Below are 22,478 nucleotides of genomic sequence, written 5' to 3' on the forward strand. Positions count from 1 at the left end.
TATCAATTCCCCACCACCAAATAGCTCCAAAATTTTAATATAATATCTATTGCCATCTACTCCTTTCTATCTTGTATATTTGTCTGTTCTGCTAAAAAACAACTTTCCATGAAGAACAAAGCCTGGCACCTTCAGGAAAATGGATGGAACTGGAATTCATCATACATCTTTGGAAGGAAAACAAGCCAGACAAGAAACGTAAATATGTTTTTCTCAGGTAGAATCCAGACTTTAAAAGACACAAACCTAGACAGGTGCCGGTGGCTCATTCCTGTCATCCTAGCTACTCAGAAGGCTGAGATATGAGGATCACGGTTCAAATCCAGCCAGGGCAGTAAAATCCATGAGACATTTTATCTCCAATAAACCCTCAGAAAACCACAAGTGAGGGTGTGGCTCAGGTGGTAGAGTGCTCGCCCTTAGCTGATGAGCTGAGGCACAGCAGCCAGGACCAGAGTTCAATCCACAGGAGTAACCAAAAAAAAAGAAAGATATAAAACCGTAAAGGAGACTCACACTGATGTCCTCGACCACAGGGGAGTTGGGCATGCTTGCCGTACCTTGTGGGAAACCCAGGCTTTGAGACAATGCTATGTGCTCATCAAAAAACATGGATGATTTTCCCAGGGCAGGGGTGTGGCTCAGTGAATAGTCAGAGGACTTGAGCAGTAGGAGGATGTGAATAATAGGAGGATGTGAACAGTAGGGCCTCCACAGGCAGCCCGGGTCCTTGGCCAGCTCTACCACAGCAGGCAGCATGCCTAGGGGTCAGGACACTCAGTGTGAGTGTTTAGGACTAAGTCTCCTCACAGAAAAGTTCAGAGACTAAGTCCCCAGGACACTCTCCCCAGCCCCCACTAATACCTGAGGGCCAACTGTTTCTACACCTTTATTTCTTTTGAAAAGAGAGAAAAAAGTAATAAAATATAAACAGATGAGTTGACACAAATAAACCACGGTGGTGGAGGTGGGGGGAGAGAAAGGGAGAAAGGTGGGAGGGAGATGGGAATGGGGTCCCCATCTCAGCAGCAAGAGGCAGTGACCTGGATGCTCGCATCTCTCCCTACAGGGCAGGAGTGGCGCCTTCCTCCTGGCTGCTGTCCATCCCACTGTGTGTCCCTCAGCCTTTGGGAGGGGGCCGGGCGCCATCTCCCCAGGTGGCTCATGAAATGTGCATGGGGCCAGGTCTGGGATCAGGCCAAGCACGGGGAGGGCTGTCAGCGACACACTGGCTCCTTGAGGGAGGAGCTCAAGGAGTGCTGAGCTGAGGGTGGACCAGAGGCTGGGCACTGAAGGCCCAAGCACTGGCTCTTCTTCCAGCATCAGGCAAGAGACAGAACTGGAGGAACAGGAATGGGTTGGCTCAGAAGCCCAACCTGGCCCTCTTGCGCCCCTGCCCCGGCCCCACCACCCTCTCCCCATCCACCCGCCTGTCTGGCCACCCAGTCCCTGCCTGGGCTCTGCCACCCTCTGGCCCTCCTGGGCCCCTGACCGGGCACCACCACCCCTCCCACCTGCCACTGCCCACCCACCCCCAGCCCGCACCAGTCAAGGCCTCCTGGGCAAAGTACTTGATGCCCACATCCTGGTCTTGGGTCAGCTTATCCAGGACCGGCTTGACTTCACTCTGCAGGTTGCTGGAAGCAGAGGGGTAAGGGCTGGAGCATGAAGCAGATGGGTGCCCACAGCTGGGAACTCAGTTCAGGCCTGGCCACCCCCTTGCATCTCCAGACGACTAGCAATACTGAGCCACTTCTCACCTTAGCTTCCCTTCACACCCCCTCCCCATAAGGCTCGCCACCATCACTGCCGACTCCTCAGTCTACAGTGAAGCTGACACTGGGAGGAAGCAGCAGGGAGCGGTGGCAGCTGAACACAGTGGTGCACATCTGGAATCCCAGCTACTGAGGAAGCCCTAGCAATAGCTGGGCGTGGTGGCACCCGTTATCCTAGTGGTGTGAGCAGCATGCACAGACCAGGCAGCCTGGGCCACACATGTGCTCTGTGAAATATAACAAAGGCAAAAAGCGCTGGGGGCATGACTCAAGTGGCAGATTGCTTGCCTAGCGAGGTCAACCCTCAGTATTACCACAAAGGAAGAAACAGTGTAGCTGGAGAGGAGCATAAGAACAGCAAGTCCCAGTGCACCTGTTGTGGAGGATGGGCCCGATCTTCTGCATGGACTTGGCGACATTGAAGTGGACGTTGCCAACAGGGTCCCCTGCCATGCGCATGACAGTGGGCAACATGTGCTTGGTGGTGATGTCCTGCCCGCACACCTCTGACAGAACCTGGCCAAGCATGGGCACACAATCAGTACAGTCAGCGCCTGGCACCTGGGCCCAGGTGTCAAGCCTACGCCAACCCTCACTGGCATCTAAACGGAGCGCATAACTGACATCATCTCCCCTCAGTTATGATTTACAACGAGCTCAACTCTGAACACGCAGCCAACGGTGTGTCTCACACCAGCTCACCCACGCCCAGGCCAAGGGTGCCAGAGGCCTGGAGCCCGCCCAGCTCTAGATCTGTACTGCTGGCCCTGGCCCTCGGCCTCTCCACTCCCAAGCTTGTTGTCACGGCAGGGCCGTGCGTGCCCCTTCTATGGCAAGCCGGCTCTTGGGTGCAGGTGTGGTGTGGGCCGCACTCACGTTTATGCAGGAGAGGGTGGTCATGGGATGCACGTAGTTGGGGTCTCCAGACATGGCCAGCACCTTGGGGATGATGGTGGCATGTGCCCACTCCTTCCCGAACTTCTCCACCAGCATATTGAGGTTGCTGGTGGCTGCCTCACAGATGGCATAGACTGCAAGGGGGACAAGAAGGCCATGGGGGAGTTTTAGAGTGGGTCATGGCTCAGCACCAGCCTTAGCCAGGGTTCCAACACTGGGAGGCAGGGCACAGACAGAACAGTGGCATGGCCCCGCCCACTGGCTGACAGCTCCCTGTGGCAGGACTCACCATGGTCCACCAGCCATGCCATGCACAATGAGTTGAGTTTCTCATCAAAGAATTCCACTCCCTGCCAGAGGAGAGAGGTGGTGAGGGCTCCGAGGGTGAGGCAGGCTGGCCTGCCTCCTCTCTCCTCCCCGCCCTACCTGGCATGCCCTGGATCATGCACCAGCTGCCCAGCCAGCAGGGGCATGTACTCGATTATGGCCAGCCGCATCTGCCACTTGGTGTCCTTGGCTAGCTCCACAATGGCTTGCAGCAGCGACTGGGACAGCTGCCATATTCCGATCACCTAGATCACACAGTCCAAGTTGGAGATGATGTTCAGCCGCACCTCCAGGCACTGCAGAGGATGGGGCTCCAGTGATGCCTGGCCCAAGGCGGCCTGGAATGGGGGGAGGGGAGTGCCACCCCACAGCAACACCCTACAGACCTGCCATCTCCCCAGGGCCACTGCCCTAACTCCAACCTGGCCCCAGGGACACAGTGACAAGGCCACATACAGAGCCACACTTGACATTAAGTGATGGAGGCTTGGGCATCATATGACACCTGCAGTCATTCTGAGAGAATGACTCATGAGGAAAAATAACACAGTGGGAGAAGAAAGGTGAGCCCCAACTCCACCCAGGACAGCTGTGTCAGGACCCAGTTGAGGCTTGAGCCAGAAGGGAGGAGTCATGACACTTGGCCCACCAGTACTGAGACTTGCGCCTTTCATTCCTGTCACCTCAACTCCCTCCACTGACATGAACCCCCACCAGAGCACAGCCCCGCCTCCAGGGCAAGCCTCATCCATGCCATGCCCCCACTATCCAGCAGGGCCGGGGCAAACACAGCAGGTGCTCCATGACAGAAAGAGTTTGAACTGCTTCTGCCTCCCAGATTGTGAGCTCTGTTCAACCCCACACGTGCATGCTTACCCATCACACATAGACTCATCACTCAGCTCAGCAGCCCTGCTGGACTCCAGGATAGCCATCAATCACCTGGGCAGGGGGCTGGGGGAGGGGAGACTCACCTAGTCCTTCAGCTGGGCCAGGAAGAGGAGCAGGAATTGCTCGATGGAGTTGTCTTTGCCCAGGGTGGGAGAAAGGCACATGATGATGGAGGCCAGGGCGGACTTCACATATTGGTTGGCATCTGACACCAGTTCCTGGGAGGGACAAGAGAGGGAGGCCCCAGGAGACCTTCCTCAGCCCTCCTCTGCACATGATTGGCAGGGTGCTAGGGGCAAGCTGTAGGGGTCCCTGCCTCCATCTCCTTGGCTGCAGCCTGTGACCCAGGTGCCTGGGGTGTTTCCACAGCCTGTTCTGTGCCCTCTTTCATGCCCGGCTGACTCCCTCCGACAAACCAGTTACCTTGGTGCACAGCATGATCTGGATCATGATCATGTTCTTTTGACAGTCTGTGGAGAGGTTCTCGCAGAGCTCTGTGGGCTGGGGTGGGGGATGAGATGGTGCCAGCTGCACCTCCACCGTTCTGCGCTCCCCTCCTCCTCGCATGGAAAACAGGCACCCACCTTTCACCTTTTGGGAGGCCATGGCCCTCACCTTGGCCTCGCAGTACTTCATCAGGTTCTGGAAGGCGGGCACCAGGTCTGTCTTGGTAATCTCAGACCCCACTGCTTTCTGGAGCTGGAAACCCAGAACCAGCGAGAAGGGGTGAGTGTGGATCCCAAGGGGTTCTGGTAGCCTCTCTCAGCTATTGAGGCCAAAATCTAGGCAGAAGTGGTGCAGAGGTATGGAGACGGGGCAGGCTACTCTCCCCAGAGCCAGGCCGCGTCCCCAGCAGCGTGCGCCAAAACCACAGACCTTAGTTCACATTATCCCAAGTGGGGCTTTCTGTGACCGGATCCAAAAACATGCCAGCGATGCACAGTCTCCCCCTTTTACATTTCTACTAAAATATAGTGGGCTGAGTCACTAAATGGGCAGGGGAGCTAAGGAGAGACTTCTCAGGAAAGGGAGGAATGGCAAAGAAACACAAAGAAATGCTTATCATCCCTGGGCATGAAGGAAGTACAAATCAAAACAACCCTGAGAGTTCATCTTATCCTAGTTAGATTGGCCAGCAGTGTGAATTGGAACAAATGCTGGCAGGGATGTGGAGAAAAGGAGCCCTACTGTGCAGCTGGTGGGAATGTGAACTAGTGCAGCCACTCAGCACAGCAGTCTGCAGGTTCCTCCAAATACTAAACACAAACCTTTCCTGAACATCTACGCTGAGCGCCATGACAAGGACACCTGCACACCCATGTTCACTGCCACACTATTCACAATAGCCAAGATATAGAAACAGCCCAGATACCCCACAGTAAATGAGTGGACCCACAAATGTGGACAATGGAACTTTACCCAGCCATTAGAAAGAATAAAATAATGTCATTAGCAGGGAAATGGAGGGAACTAGAACAAATCATGTGAAATGAGGTAAGTCAAGATTGGAGATTAACGGTGCACGTTCTCTCTGATATAAGGAAGTTAGATCTAAAATGCACTGGGATATGACAAATGCCACAGGATTCCAGAGACTCACACACAGTGAGACCAAAGAATAGTCTTAGGAGAGAATCACAAAGGCCCAATGCCTAAACGTCTCTTCATATTCAAATAAAATATTACACATACTGAAACAAATCCCAAGATGTGGGAACAAAATACATACATATATATATATTGGTTTTAGCTTTTGATACTTCTGTTTTCTTTATCTGATAAACAGTGTGATCTCATGTTATCTTTAGGAGGGTCCAAGAGGGAAAAAGTTTGGAAATAAAAACTGCAGCTATGGAGCTGACTAGACTCTGATGAAAGTAAACTACACAACTTGAGGGTGGAGATGGGAGGGAGGGGCTAGGAGGGAATGAGAGAACAGCAGACACTCACTGTACAAAAAGGAAATGTCCTCATTACCTGACTCATGCATGCCATTGTAATCCCTCTATACATCCCCTCTATAATAACAGTATACATGTATAAAATGGACTGTGCACACCAGCTCACACTTACAATCTAGCTAGCTATACAGGAAGCAGAGTTAGGAGAATTGGAATCCAAGGTCAGCCCAGGCAAAAGCTTGAGATCCTAGCTGAAAAATAAATCCAAAGTGTGGGGTGTGCCTCAAGAAGGGGGCACCTGCCCAGCGAGCACAAGGCTCCAGTTCAGAGCCCCATTCTGCCAGTATGAACACGTGTCTGGATGAAGGTGTGCCTAGTGACTCTGCATTTTCTTGAGACTGGTTGCCAGAGATGTCTTACGCTTGCTCCTGACCACCACTTGCTCCTGATCACCACCAGAGCCAATGGGTCCACAGTAAGGACACACACAAAGGCAGCCCTCGTAGGTCCTCATGCTCTTTTACCAGTGTAACTGGTATGGAGTGCTGGTGGGAAGCCCTGTTTCTACCTCAGCTCCTTGTCTGTCTGCAACTTGCACTTCTGGACAGGACAAGAGCTGTCTTCCTCGCTTGGAGCCCAGGTCAGAGAGCTTGCCTTCCTGTCTTTCCTAGGCCCTGCCATGTGCAAAGTGGGGCGAGCTTCCCAGCATGAACATGCACCCCGCAAGGGGTGGGGCCAGCGGGGCTGCACGCAAGTCGGTCTAACCTGACCATGCCAAGATCCAGCCCTGGCTTCTCTACCCACGGATGTCAGGGTGCCCGCTCCATGCAGGACAGACACCTGTCCCTCTTCCCTTCAGCCTTGGCCCTGCCTGTGCACTGCAGGCCTCATGCATCTCAGTGAACTTGTTGGTCACCATGTAGCAGACGCGCCAGGACTTGTCCTAAGCCTCCTGGCTCAGTATGGGCATCACCAGGGCCTCCAGGTCCTCCTGGGCCAGGAGCTGGGAGATGTTCACACATGCCTCAACTGCCAGAAGCTGCACGGAGTCCTGGGGAGCAGAAGGGGTGCTGAGTGCCCACGGGGCACACGGGCCGAGGGCCCAAGGGGGGGTGAGGGGTGGGGAATGGGGCAGGGACCCACCTGCTCATCAGAGGCTAGATTGGAGAACATGGGGATGATCTCACTCTTGACATTGTCCAGCTCCAGGACCTTGGCCAATTCCTCAAGCCTGAAGATCTCTCAGCAAGTGTAGTGCAGTTAAGGAAGAAAACCTGAAGCTAAAATCAGAAGACCACCTTTTTGGACAATATATAGAAAACCTCATGTCTGCTTCTAGTGTTTTCCAAACAACTGACATGAAAAGCAGAAGAAAGTAAGGGACTGAGTTCCCTTCTCATTTATGGAATTGCTGCTTCTCTCTCCCTCTGTCTCTCCCCCTTTCTTTCTCTCCATTCTTCCCCCACCCTCCTACTCTCCCCCCTTTAAACTAGGGAAGATTCCAAATGTTACAGTTCCTTTATTTGTGGCTTCATTGAATGTTTATGAAAATAATTTCAAATCTAGGCAAAATTAACTACTTAACAGAAGACTTCCATGAGTCTGTGTATTATGTTAGTCTAAGAAAATGTGCAGATGTGTTGTAGAGACTTTATAATTAGAATTGCATATATTTATGAAACTTGAAAATGAATGTTTTATTGAATTTGCTTTGATATATAGGCTTAGTCTTTTATTACATGCTTACTTAGTAAGATATATAAGAAAATAATCATGTTGTGAAAATGTGACCAAAATCATGTACTGAATGCACAGCTTTATGTATGTACCTGTTCACGATTGTGTGCCTCCCCTCCATCTGCCTCATCCTCCGCATTTACCTTCTCCTAAGTCAAGATAGTTTCACATTTGTAAAAGTACTTTGAGTAGTAATCAACTGACAGTCATCTGATCTGTAAGTCCTGAAGTTAACCAAAACCTTGCCTAAAGTTTGTCAGTTGTACTTTCTAATAATAAGGTAGGACTGATGGTTTCTCTTTAATCATTTGAAAACAGATTTGGGCTATAAAGAGGATTTTAAGTTGAAACTAAATTATCATATTGAGATCTGTTTAAAAACAAAGAACCAACTTGCTTTTGCCCCAAATAACCCACTTGCTATCTGAAAAGATAAGAATTTTGGTAATGGGCTGCGAAAATGGTTCAGTGGTAGAGTGCTTGCCTTGCATGTATGAAGCCCTGGGTTTGATTCCTGAGCACCACATAAGCAAAAAGAAAAAAACCGGAAGTGGCGCTATGGCTCAAGTTGTAGAGTGCTAGCCTTGAGCTGAAGAGCTGAGGGACAGTGCCCAGGCCTAGAGTTCAGGCCCCACAACTGGACTCCCTCCCCCTAAAATTTTTTTTTGGTTATGTATTGATTAGAAGTAGAAAGTCTGGGAGGAATACATAGAAATAGGTAAAAAAAAATGTGATAAAAGTAGCAACCAACTCCAAATGTTTTCACTCCCAATTTGTATTGTCTCTGACACAGAACAGATCTTCCAGGATATATATATATATATATATATATATATATATATATATAAATAAATATGTGAATATGGGTTAAGTGTGACTGATCTTACAGTACACCACATGCTATGCTCTTCCAGCTCTAGGGTTTGGTAGCAAGATTTATTTGTTGTACCCAGTAAATTAGCTGTTATGAAATTCCTTGAAGAGTGTTCTAGTATAGAATCATGAATGAGAGAATTTTATATGTATAATAATTGGTAAGCTCAGTATTTTTTAATTTTTTTATTGTAAAGATACTATACAGAGGGTTACAGTTACATGAGCAACGTAATGAGTCCACTTCCTATTGAGTATTGTTTCCCCCTCCATTGTTTTCCCCCTACCATCCCTTCCCTCCCCACCTTCCCTGATGTTCTTTTTTTTAAAATTGTAGTTAAGTGATTACATAATTTCCCAAATTTCACAGTATTGTGGAATAATGATGCTTGTTTAATGTCATAAGTTCATTCTAACTTTTCTGGGGCAAATTGTCTATCACAGCCTATAACATATAATGGTGTACACTATACACCATACATGTGATCAGCATCATGGGAAGCTCAGTATTTTTATCTCACTCTGTAAATTTAACTAATTGATTGGTAGAATTTTAGTCATTCTCATAACAATTTCTAAAAATTTAGTTCATAGATTCCATTTGATAAAGGAATCACTATCAGAGGTAATATTAAGATATTATACTAGGAAAGGAGATCCACTAATATAGCTTATGGTTATTAGATTTGAACTACTTTAATCATGGGATAATCTTATGTGCTAGTATAAGATTTCATAAATGACTTTAACTATATGAAGATGTAATTGTCATACTGCAAACATCCCTTTTGCATCCCTTTTGTCACCTAATTTTACAAATATTTAAAATTGTGTTGCATTTCTGTTTTGCTGTTTAAGAAAAAGGTGTTTCACACACACACAAAAAGAAGATGTAGCCTATTTCCATCACAAAGTACGACTAGGCCAGGAACAAGAAGGAAATCCTGTCATTTCCTGCCACATGTGTAGAACTACAGATCGCTGTGGAAAATGCAAGAAGTCAGACACAGAAAGGCAAATGCATGTTCTTGAAACAGACAAGAACAGGGCAGAGGAATTGTCAGGAAGACCAGAAGGGTCCAGGTGAGGAATGGAGTCACATGCAATGAGGTAGACCAGAAACCCAGGGTGAGGAGTCACTGCTGATCCTCTCCTGAGCACAATGACAAATTTCTGCTTCAAAATCACCACTGCTAACGATGAAAATGAGTAGGGAATTAGAGAATGAAGCTACCTCCTCAGAAACAACCAGGCATGAAAAGAGATCACCCTGCTTTCAGGAATATGCATGAAATGCTTACTCTAATCTCCAAATGGGTTCTCTAGGGATGAAAACATGTTTAGAAATAAATGGCCATTATTGCCATAGAAATTCCTGCACAGAAATGTCTCATTCTATTTTCTTTCTTTCTTTCTTTTGTGCCAGTCCAGCGGTTTGAATTCTGGGTCTGGATGCTTTTCCTGAGCTTTCTTTTTCCAGGCTGGCACTCTACCACCAGAGAGTGGAGATAAGAATTGGAGATAAGAATCTCATGCGATAAACAAGTTTACACTCCCATCAACAATGAAGTAAGGTTCCCTTCTGTCCACATCCCCTCCAGCATCTGTTGTTATTAGAGTTCTTGATTTTTGCCATTCTAACTGGGGTGAGGTGGTATCTCAATGTTGTTTTGATTTGCATTTCTTTTATGACTAGGGAGGTTGAGCATTTCTTCATGTGTTTATTGGCCATTCTTCTTTCCTCTTCAGAGAAGTTTCTCTTTAAGTCTTTAGCTCACTTACTTATTGGGCATTTGTTTCTTTGAAGATTTGTTGTTGGGGATTTAATTTTTTGAATTCCAGGTATATTTTAGATTTGAGACCCTTGTCTGTTGTATAGCTAGTGAAGATCTTCTCCCAATCTGTGGGCTTTCTATTGATCTTGCTAGCTATGTCCTTTGCCATGCAGAAGCTCTGCAACTTTATGCAATCCCATTTGTCCAACCTTTCTTTGATTTGTTGTGTTTCTGGATCTCTATTAAGAAAATTTCTGCCTGTGCTAAGGAGATCGAGGGTTTCTTCTATTCCATACTGTAATATTTTCAGAGTATCTGCTTTGTCTCCGAGGTCTTTGATTCATTTGGAGTTGATTCTGGTGCAGAGTGATATATAAGGATCTAGCTTTAGTTTTCTACAAGTAGTTAACCAATTTTGCTAACACCATTTACTGAAGAGGCTGTCGTTCTTTCATTCTATGTTTTTTGCTCCCTTATCGAAGATTAGATGGCTGTAGGTCTGTAGGTTCATTTCTGGGTTTACAATTCTATTCCATTGGTCCTGAGGTCTGTTCTTGTGCCAATACCAAGCTGTTTTGATTACTATGGCTTTGTAGTAGGGTTTGTAATTTGGCATTGTTATTCCTTCAGCACTGTTCTTTCTGTTGAGGATTGCTTTTGCTATTTGGGGTCTTTTATTGTTCCATATGAATTTTTGGATTGCCTCTTCTATTTCCTTGAAGAATGAGGTTGGAATATTGATAAGTATCACATTGAATTTGTAGATAGGCTTGGGAAGTATTGCCATTTTCCAATTCAGGACCATGGGAATTTTTGCCACTTTCTAAGTTCTGTTTTGATTTCCTTTTTCAAGTTTTTAAAGTTTTCATCATAGAGGTCCTTCACTTCTTTGGTTAAGTTAATTCCTAGGTAATTTTTTTTTTGTGGGGCTATTACGAATGGAGTTGCTTTCCTTATTTTAGCCACACTTTTCTCATTGTTAGCATACAGGAAAACTGTTGATTTTTGAGGGTTAATTTTATACCCTGTTGCTTTGCCAAAGTTTTGAATAAGCTTGAGTAATTTGGGAGTGGAGTCTGTGGGATTCTTTAAATACAAGATCATGTCATCTGCAAAGAGGGAGAGTTTTATTTCTCTTTTCCCTATTTGGATCCCCTTTATGCATCTTGTCTTATTGCTGTATCTAGGCATTCTAATACTAGATTGAAGAGCAGTGGAGAGAGTGGACATCCTTGTCTCGTTCCTGAGTTTAGAGGAAATGGCTTTAGTTTTTCACCATTAAGTACAATGCTGGCTGTTGGTTTGTCATATACAGCCTTTATTGTATTGAGGAAGGTTCCATGGATTCCTAATTTTTCCAGAACCCTTATCATAAAGTGGTGTTGGATCTTGTCAAATGCTTTTTCTGCATCTATTGAGAAAACCATGTGGTTCTTATCCTTGCTCTTGTTGATATGATGAATTATATTAATTGATTTGCGTATATTGAACCAGCTTTGCATCCCTGAAATGAATCCTGTTTGATCGTGGTGTATGATTTTTTGGATGAATTGTTAAAGTTGATTGGCCAAACTTTTGTCTAGAAATTTTGCATCAATGTTCATCAAAGAAATGGGTCTATAGTTCTCTTTCTTTGATGAGTCCCTGCCTGGTTTTGGGATGAAGGTTATGATGGCTTCATAGAATGAGTTCAGTAGTGAACTTTCTCTTTCAATTTCATTGAAGAGTTGGAGGAGTATTGGTGTGAGCTCTGCTTTGAAGGTCTTGTAGAATTCCACTGTAAAACCATCTGGTCCTGGACTTTTCTTAGATGGGAGGACTCTTACTGCTGTTTCTATTTCAATACTTGATATGGCCCTGTTAAGAAGGTTTAACTCATCTTGGTTTAGTTTCGGCAGGACATTTTCTTTTGTACAGTGAGTGCCTGCTGTTCTCTCATTCCCTCCCAGCCCCTCCCTCCCTTCTCCACCCATGAGTTGTGCAGTTCACTTTCATCAATGTCCAGTGAGCTCCATGGATGCACTTTTTTCCATCCCTTTTCCCTCCTTGGACCCTCCCAAAGATAACATGAGAACAGACTGTTTATCAGATAAAGAACACAGAAGTATCAAAAGCTAAAACCAAAACATATATATGTATTTTGTTTCCACATCTTGGGATTTGTTTCTGTACGTGTAATATTTTATATGAATATGAAGAGATGCTTAGGCATTGGGCCTTTGTGATTCTCTCCTAAGACTATTCTCCTTTGGTCTCACTGTGTGTGAGTCTCTGGAATCTTGTGGCATTTGTCATATCCCAGTACATTTTAGATCTAACTTCCTTATATCAGAGAACGTGCACCGTTAATCTCCAATCTTGACTTACCTCACTTCACATGATTTGTTCTAGTTCCATCCATTTCCCTGCTAATGACATTATTTTATTCTTTCTAATGGCTGGGTAAAGTTCCATTGTCCACATTTGTGGGTCCACTCATCTACTGTGGGGCAACTGGGCTGTTTCTGTATCTTGGCTATTGTGAGTAGTGTGGCAGTGAACATGGGTGTGCAGGTGTCCTTGTCATGATGCTCAGTGTAGATGCCCAGGAATGGGTGGGAGGGAAGGTCTGTGTTTAGTATTTGGAGGAACCTGCAGACTGCTGTGCTGAGTGGCTGCACTAGTTCACATTCCCACCAGCAGCTCAGTAGGGCTTCTTTTCTCCACATCCCTTCCAGCATTTGTTCCAATTCACAATGCTGGCCAATCTAACTGGATTAAGATGGAATCTCAGGGTTGTTGTGATTTGTACTTCCTTCATGCCCAGGAATGATGAGCATAACCTCCTGTGCTTCTTTGCCATTCTTCCCTCTTCTGAGAAGTCTCTCCTTAGCTCCCCTGCCCATTTAGTGACTCAGCCCACTATATGTTAGTAGAAATGTAAAAGCGGGAGACTGTGCATCGCTGGCATGTTTTTGGATCTGGTCACAGAAAGCCCCACTTGGGACAATGTGAACTAAGGTCTGTGGTTTTGGCACATGCTGTTGGGGATGTCTCCTGGCTCTGGGGAGAGCAGCCTGCCTAGTCTCCACACCTCTGCACCGCTTCTGCCTTGATTTTGGCCTCAATAGCTGAGAGAGTCTTCCAGACCCCTTTCGCTCCATACACCCTGCCTCTCCCTGGTTCCAAGTTTACAGCTCCAGAAAGCAGTGGGGCCTGAGATCACCAAGACAGACCTGGTGCCTGCCTTCTAGAACCTGATGAAGGACTGTGAGGCCAAGGTGAGGGCCGCGGCCTCCCACAAGGTGAAAGGTGTGTGCCCGTGGCCCATGCCTGAGGAGGGGGGCTCAGGTTGGAGGTGCAGCCGGCACCATCTCATCCCCCACCCTGTCCCGCAGAGTTCTGCGAGAACCTCTCTGTAGATTGTTGGGAGAACTTGATCATGACCCAGATCTTGCTGTGCGTCAAGGTAACTGGATTGAGGGAGGGAGTCAGCTGGGCATTAAAGAGGGCACAGAACAGGCTGTGGAAACGGACCAGGCACTTGGGTCACAGGCTTCAGCCAAAGAGATGGAGACAGGACCCCTGCAGCCCGCCCCCATGCCCCCTGCCAATCATGTGCAGAGGAGGCTGAGGCTGGTCCCCCAGGGCCTCCCTCTCCTCTCCCTCCCAGGAACTGGTGTCAGATGCCAACCAGCACGTGAAGTCTGCCCTGGCCTCTGTCATCATCGGCCTCTCTCCCCTTCTGGGCAAAGACAACACCATTGATCACCTCCTGCCACTCTTCCTGGCCCAGCTGAGGGACAGGTGAGTATTCCCTCCCCGAGTCCCCCACCCAGGTGATCGATTGCCATCGCAGAGTCCAGCAGGTATCGCCAGGGCCAGTTTGGGGCTGGGGCAGTGACCTTGGGGAGATGGCAGGTCTGTAGGGTGTTGCTGTGGGGTGGCACACCCCTCCCCCCATTCTGCTCCGCCTTGGGCCAGGCATCACTGGAGCCCCATCCTCTGCAGTGCCCAGAGGTGCAGCTGAACATCATCTCCAACCTGGACTATGTGAAGATTTTCGCCATCTGGCAGCTGTCCCAGTCGCTTCTGCCAGCCATCGTGGATTTAGCCGAGGACGCCAAGTGGTGCCTGTGGTTGGCCATCATTGAGTACATGCCCCTGCTGGCTAGGTAGCTGGTGCATGATCCAGGGCATGCCAGGTAGGGCGGGGAGGGGAGAGGAGACTGGCCAGCCTCCCTCACCCTCAGAGCCCTCACCACCTCTCTCCTCTGGCAGGGAATAGAATTCTTTGATGAGAAACTCAACTCATTGTGCATGGCATGGCTGGTGGACCATGGTGAGTCCTGCCACAAGGAGCTGGCAGCCAGTGGGCGGGGCCTCGCCACTGTTCTGTCTGTGTAGTGCCGCCTGCTGTTGGAACCTTGTGGGAGGCTGGTGCTGAGCCCTGACCCACTCTAAAACTCCCCCATGGCCTTCCTGTCCCCCTTGCAGTCTATGCCATCTATGAGGCAGCCACCAGAAACCTCAAGAAGCTGGTGGAGAAGTTCGGGAAGAAGTGGGCACATACCACCATCATCCTCAAGGTGCTGGCCATGTCCGGATACCCCAAATATCTGCATCTTATGACCACCCACTTCTGCATAAACGTGAGTGTGGCCCGCGCCCCAACTGCGCCCAGGAGCCGGATTGGCAGGGGAGAGGCACCCACAGCCAAGCTGTGACACCAAGTTTGGGAGTGGAGAGGCCGGAGGCCAGGGCCAGCGGTACACATCTGGAGCTGGGCGGACTCCAGGCCTCTGGCACCCTTGGCCTGGGTGTGGGTGACCTTGTGTGAGGCACACTGTTGGCTGCGTGTTCAGAGTTGATCTCATTGTAAATCGTAGTCGCGGGGAGGTGGTGTCAGTTGTGTGTGCCTTTTGGATGCTGGTGAGGGTTCTCGCCGCCTTGACACCCGGGCCCATGTGCCAGGCACTGACTGTACTGATCGTGTGCCTGTGCTTGGCCAGGTTCTGTCAGAGGTGTGCAGGCAGGACATCATCACCAAGCACATGCTGGCCACCGTTGTGGGAATAGCAAGGGACCCTGACACCAAAGTCTGCTTCAATGTGGCCAAGTCCCTGCAGAAGATGGGGCCCATCGCTGTTCTTATACTCCTCTCCAGCTACACTGTTTCTTCCTTTGTGGTGATACTGAGGGTTGACCTCGCTAGGCAAGCATTCTGCCACATGAGCCATGCCCCCAGTGCTTTTTTGCCTTTGTTATATTTCACAGAATGCATGTGTAGGCCCAGGCTGCCTGGTCTGTGCATGCTGCTCATACCGCTAGGATAACAGGTGCCACCACGCCCAGCTATTGCTAGGGCTTCCTCAGTGGCTGGGATTCCAGATGTGCACCAGTGTGTTCAGCTGCCACTGCTCCCTGCTGTTTCCTCCCAGTGTCAGCTTCACTGTAGACTGAGGAGTCAGCAGTGGCAGTGGCGAGCCTTCTGGGGAGGGGGGTGTGAAGGGAAGGTAGGTGATGGGTGGCTCAGCATCGCTAGCCATCTGGAGAGGCAAGTTGTAATTCAGCAGGGATTGGCTAGGCCTGAGCTGAGTTCACAGCTGTGGGCCCCATCAGCTTCATGCTCCAGCCCTTTCCCCTCTGCTTCCAGCACCCTGCAGAGCGAGGTCAAGCCGGTCCTGGAGAAGCTGACCCAGGACCAGGACTTTGCCCAGGAGGCCCTGACTGGTGCGGGCTGGGGGTGGGCGGGGAGTGACAGGTGGGAGGGGTGGTGGTGCCCGGGCAGGGGCCCAGGAGTGCCAGAGGGTGGCAGTGCCCAGGCAGGGGCTGGGGACCAGAGAGGCAGGTGGATGGGGAGAGGGTGGTGGGGCCTTGGCAGGGACACAAGAGGACGAGGCTGGGCTTCTGAGCCGGCCCATTCCTGTTCCTCCAGTTCTGTCTCTTGCCTGATGCTGGAAGAAGAGCCAGTGCTTGGGCCTTCAGTGCCTGGCCTCCGGCCAACCCTCTGCTCAACCCTCCCTGAGCTCCCCCCTCAAGGAGACAGTGAGTCCCTGACAGCCCTCCCTGTGCATGGCCTGATCCCAAACCTGGCCCCACTCACGTTCCTTGAGCCCACTGGGGAGACGGCGCCCGGCTCCCTCCCAAAGGCTGAGGGACACACAGCTGGGATGCCAGGAGGAAGGTGCCACTCCTGCCCTGTAGGGAGAGATGAGAGCATCTGGGTCACTGCCTCTTGTTGCTGAGATGGGGACCCCATCCATACTTCCCTCCCACCGCCCTCCCCTTCCCTCCCCCAACCCCCCACCACGGTGGTTTATTTGTGTCTACTGTACTGTTTATATTTTATTCCCCTTTTCCTTCTTTTTACAAAGAAATAAAGGTATAGAAACAGTTGGCCCTCAGGTCTTAGTGGGGGTTGGGGAGAGTGTCCTGGGGACTTGGTCTCTGCCCTTTTCTGTGAGGAGACTTAGTCTTAAACACTCACACTGAGTGTCCTGACCCCTAGGCATGCTGCCTGCTGTGGCAGAGCTGGCCAAAGACCCAGGCTGCCTGCAAAGTGCCTACTGTTCACATCCTCCTACTATTCACATCCTCCTACTGCTCAAGTCCTCTGACTATTCACTGAGCCACACCCGGGCCCTGGGAAAATCATCTATGTTTTTTGATGAGCGCATAGCATTGTCTCAAAACCTGGGTTTCCCACTGGGTACTGCAAGCATGCCCAAGGCCCCTGTGGTAGAGGACATCAGTGTGAGTCTCCTTTACAGCTTTATATCTTTTTTGTTTTTGGTTACCCATGTGGATTGTGGATTGAACTCTGTTCCTGGCTGCTGTGCCTCAGCTCGTCAGCTGAGGGCGAGCACTCTACCACCTGAGCCACAGCCTCACTTCTGGTTTTCTGGTGGTTTATTGGAGATAAGAGTCTCATGGACTTTCCTGCCCTGGCTGGTTTTGATCCATGATCCTCATATCTCAGCCTTCTGAGTAGCGAGGATGACAGGAGTGAGCCACCGGCACCTGTCTAGGTTTGTGTCTTTTAAAGTCTGGATTCTACCTGAGAAAAACATATTTACATTTCTTGTCTGGGTTGTTTTCCTTCCCAAGATGTATGATGAATTCCAGTTCCATCCATTTTCCTGCAAGTGCCAGGCTTTGGAAAGTTGTTTTTTAGCAGAACAGACAAATATACGAGATAGAAAGGAGTAGATGGCAATAGATAGCATATGAAAAATTTGGAGCTATTTGTTAGTGGGGAATTGATATACAACATAAAGCTGGCAGTATTGTCTGGAACTGTATACACCTGCCCGAACTATAAAGCAGTGACCCGGCTCTACCCTGTGCCTCTCAGCCAGGAGGGAGAGCTGGCCCGGCCCAGTTATAAACCAACACTGCAGTGAGATGACACTTCACCAGCCAAACTGAAAACTGAAAGTTCTGGGTGGAAAACTGTCCCAAGCAAATGGGAAGTGACCTGAAAGGGAGCCCCAGTTGCTTGTTCCACGAGAGCAGGGGAGACATCAAACCCAAGTTAGGCTGATGAGATAAAGACCGTCACCCTCTGCTGACTGACAGCGAGCCAGCACACAGATGCCTACTGCTGCCCTGGTTTCATGAACTAGTACTACTGGATGCCATGGACCCGTAAGTCCAGGCCAAGTTAGAATGTTGGCTTAAGACCCTTCTCATCAAGTGATATACTATCGAGCCCAACGTCAGGCATAAGACTTAAGGATCAAACGAAGGAACAAGTTTACAAATTCAAGAATCAAAACCATACCACAACTTTCCAGAAACTCTGGGATGCAGCAAAAGCTCAGGGAATTTACAACTGTGCAGGCCTGGCATGAAAACAGGTGTCTCAAATGCAATCAACGATGAAGCACAATATAAAAGCAAACCCAGAACAGTGGATAGAAATATAATCATAAGGTCTGGGATGGTGGCTCAGTGGTAGAGCACCTGCCTTGCATGCTTCAGGCCCTAGGTTTTATTCCTCAGCACCACAGAAGCAGGAAAGAATAGCCGGAAGTGGTGCTGTAGCTCATGTGGTAGACTGCTAGCCTTGAGCTGAAGAGCTGAGGGACAGTGCCCAGGCCCAGAGTTCAAGTCTCAAAACTGGAAAAAAAGAGAAGGCACACTTTGGGTAAGAAACTTGGAGACACATGGCTTACACACCGCTGAGGTTGTTTACAGACAGTCATCTAGCTTTGAGACTCAGTGTCTCCTGCCGGCCTACATGGATCCAGGAGAGGTAAGTGACTGCACCACTCCCCTGCCCTCTGGAGAAGCACCCACATGAAAGTGAAAAGTGTCTTGATAATTGTCACACGGGGGAAAAGAAAAAGTTTACTGAGAACTTGGTCTGCCACCCCAGGTGAAGGGAAAATCATCGCTCCCGCGGGAGATGACCTCAGGGGCCGCCCTCCTGGACCCCTATCTAAAGAGGCCTCTGCAGCTCTGAAGTGCCCATGTGCATCTCAGAAATGACCCACCCTGCCATGCACATCCTGAGAGAAGAGGCGAGCACTTATGTTCACTGCCACTGGAGAGGCACAGCCTGCAGGAGAGACCCCAGTTTCCACACTCTGTGTAAGGGATCACCTTAGGAGCAGGGATTCTGGATTGAACCCGGATGCACGACAAAGCTACAGGGAAGGATAGGAATGGGCTATGAGAGTGAAAAGAATTAGGGTTCAGGGCATCCTCCACTCCCAAGCCCTGTGGGTTCCTCATTTCCTCTTCCTCACAGAGTCTGTCCTGGTTTATGACAACTGAGGAGGAATCCTGATTGTCCAGGGGCTGGGGAAGATATGTTCACATCAGCGACTCTAGAATCCCATTTGAACCTAAAATTGCCCCTCTCTGTCTCTGTCATCCACCTCCTCCTTCACCTGCACCATCCCCACCGCAGATCTAGTTCATCTTCCTGGTATTTCTTCTGTGAAATTTCAGCTCCATGTTGAGGAGAGGGTGACACCTGGGACCCACTTGCGCAGCCAGGGTATTGAAGTATAAGTGCATGTGACCCCGGGAATGCGTTACGCATGTTTCAAGTTTCTTTCTTTAGTCAGTCAGAGAACTTGAACTTGGGGCTTGCCCATGTTGTTGAGCCCTTTTTGCTCAAGGCTAGGCCTCTACCACTTTGAGCCACAGGTCTACTTCCGGTTTGCTGTTGCTTAACTGGAGAGAAGAGTCTCACAGACTTTCCTTCTCTGGTCTGGCTTTGAATTGGGAATCCAAGGTCTCAGCCCCTGAGTAGCTAGGATTACAGGCTTGAACCACTAGAGCCTTGCTTGTTTAGAATCTTAGATCTGATCCTACAGTGGTGAAATGCAGCTGCCTTCACCTCAGAACCAGACTCACCTTCCCTTAATGCCATTTCTCCAGGTTCACCCATTTCCCTGAACATGCCATCTTCTTCTTCCTGATGGATGAATAGAATTGGATTTTTCCTAATACATGAGAGACAGTAGGACAGTATTTCCAGTGGTCTGAATGCTGCATGGAGAATGCTGAGTTCCCTTGGCACCATGAAGGCCTCAGTTTCCCAACTCAGAGCCTCTGAATGAGATTCAAGGAACAGAGAGGATGGCAGATGCCCATGTGTCTATGGGGGTGATCCTCTTAGCCCAGACTGTGGTTGATTTTGTGGGTAATTTGTCTCTTCTCTCCCATTATCTATTCCTTTCCTGCATGGGCAACAGGATGAGAGCCACAGACTTGATTCTTAGGCACTTAATTGTAGCCAACTTCCTAAGTCTTCTGTGTAGGGGTGTTCCCCAAACCATGGTGGCTTTGGGCTGGAGAATTTTCTTCAATGATGTGGGGTGCAAAATGGTCTTCTATCTTTACCGAGTAGGCAGAGGGGTGTCCATCATTAGCACTTGCTCCCTGAGCATCTTCCTTGCTGTCAGCATCAGTCAAGGGGACTCCAGGTGGGCAAGGCTGAAGGGGAGAGCCTACAAGCACACTGTCACCACAGTCTACCTCAGCTGGGGGATCTTCCTCCTCCTGAGTATTGTTTTTCTTATGCACATGACCGGAACCAAAGTGCATGACAACATGACGAGCTTAAAGACCTATGGATACTGTTCTTCCATGCTTAACAATCCAGTTGCTGATGTGCTGCACGTGAACATACTCTCGGTGCCTGATGTTCTGTGTCTGGGGCTCATGCTGTGGGCCAGCACCTCCATGCTTTTTGTCCTGTACAGACACAAGCAGAAAATGCAACACATCCCGAGGACTATTTTCTCCACCAGAGCCTCTCTCGAGTCCAGAGCCACCATAAGCATCCTCCTCCTGGTGAGCGCCTTTGTCTCCTTTTATACCATGTCCTGCATCTGTCAGATTTGCTTGTCTGTGATTTACAACCCCAGCCCTGTGCTGTACCTTATAGCGGCATTTGCTATGGGCTGTTTCCCATCCCTCAGCCCTTTCCGGCTCATGAGAGGACACTCCACTCCCTGTAGCCTCCTCTTCACCTGCACAAAGAAGAAGAAAATGGTCCTCCCCTGAGGACCACTAAGCTTGCATCTCTGCTAAAGTTTGCTTGGCCCTTCAACAATCTCCACACCTAGATAAAAGTCATCTGCTGAGTGATAAAGGTGTGCACACCTGTCCACACATGCACATTTGTGTGCTATATATCTGTGTGTGTGTTCATCTGTCTCTATTGTGCTGGCCCACAAAATTATATGAAAGTGGAAATGTGAGATTTTGAAATAATGCTTATTAGGTCATGACAACTCCCTCAGAGAATCTGCCCCATTAATTGGTAGTGGTGTCAAATTCAAGAAAAACTGATTAAACTCACCTAACATGTTTTCCTAATTCTATTTTGAGTCTTTTGATTTTTTTCTTATTTTAATAGTTCCCTATGCAATGAAGCAAATCATTCTTAAAGCCCTTTCTGTTCTGCAGAAGAAAGCAGTTGAAAAGAAAATAGCAGCTGGCAATTGTTTCTAACATATTTATAAGATGATTTCTATGTTGCTTTGTCCCTCCCCCACGGTATAACCATGCTTTCACTGTTTTTGATGTTGGTATAATTTGTGGAGAGGAAGGGAAAAAACAAATCATTTAGGGCTACAGGTGGACCCATTGCAACAATGAGACATACAAATCGTTATGTCCAAAAATGAACTTCACAACTTTGGTGTGGGGTCGAATTGGGTTGGGGGAGGGCAGGTGTATGGGAAGGGATGGGAAGGGGAAACAAAAGGGATGCAACAATGCTTGATAAGAAATGTACTCGTTATCTTGCCCATATAATGGTAACTCTTCTGTAGGGTATTCTCACAATAAAAAAAAAACAAGAAAAGAAAATAGCAGTTGAGTGTTGGTGGTTGATGCCTGTGTTCTGAGTTCCTCAGCACGTGAAATCTAAGGATCACAGTTCAAATCCAGTCTAGGCAGAAAACTCTCTGAGACTCTCATGTCCAATAAATCACTAAAAAACAAAAAAAGATGGAGGTGGTGCTGGTGGTGCTGTGGCTGAAGTGGAAGAGTGCTAGTCTTGAGCAAAACCATCCCAGGGACAGAACAGAGGCCCAGAGTTCAAGCTTCAGGCCTGGCACAAAGAAGGAAAGAGAGAATGAGGGACACAGACACACAGACACACAGAGACAGAGAAGAGAGATGGCAAGCCAGCAAAGAAGAAAGAAGGAAGAAGGGAAGGAAGCAAGGAAGGAAGCAAGGAAAGAAGGAAGGAAGGGAGTCCTGCTGGTGTAACACTGACCACAAACATCAAGGGTCCTGCCTGACAGTTACTCCCTTAGTCTTGTCTGTTCTTATTTCTTCCACATAATTTATTTTCACAACTCTTTATTTTCCTTGGTGGTCTATGTTACATATGTCTAGACTCTCTGCTAATTCAACATTAAGTGTACTTTTGAAAAGCACATTTTTTAATGTAAAGTTGTTTTTACAACATGAAGCCTCCTTGAGAAAGTCCCTTGCTTGTCTATTGTGACATTTCCTGCAGTGATCCTCATGTCCCTTGTTATGAGATCACTTTACCACAGCCTCTGGGGTGCAGGTCAGGGCTGCTGTGCTGAGTGACAGTCAGGGCCCTCCGGTCCTGGGCTCTCCACCACCACCCTTTTCTTCTCAGGAATAAATTGCAGGATGACAGCAAGCCAGAAGTAGCACTAATGCCACGGGGACAGTCACCAGCCCTGAGCACAAAAGCTCAGGGACAGGCCCCAGGCCCTGAGGTCAATTCCTGGGACCAGCACAGAAAAGGAAAGCAAGCAGATGGCAGGCCTGCCTCCATGAGCCATCCAGGGACTATGCCAGGTGCTGAGTTGACT

At 48.7% G+C, this 22,478-nt stretch overlaps 2 pseudogenes; one reads left to right on the top strand and one right to left on the bottom strand.

Moving 5' to 3' along the window:
* The window catches only part of LOC122125473, a 260,765-nt pseudogene extending 238,518 nt beyond the window's left edge, over nucleotides 1–22,247 (top strand).
* LOC122125507 lies at nucleotides 1,267–7,658 on the bottom strand (annotated as a pseudogene).
* Nucleotides 22,248–22,478: the final 231 nt, after the last annotated feature.

This window comes from Dipodomys spectabilis, unplaced genomic scaffold, assembly GCF_019054845.1.
Source record: "Dipodomys spectabilis isolate Male_0828 unplaced genomic scaffold, ASM1905484v1 ptg000266l, whole genome shotgun sequence".
Classification (NCBI taxonomy): Eukaryota; Metazoa; Chordata; class Mammalia; order Rodentia; family Heteromyidae; genus Dipodomys; species Dipodomys spectabilis.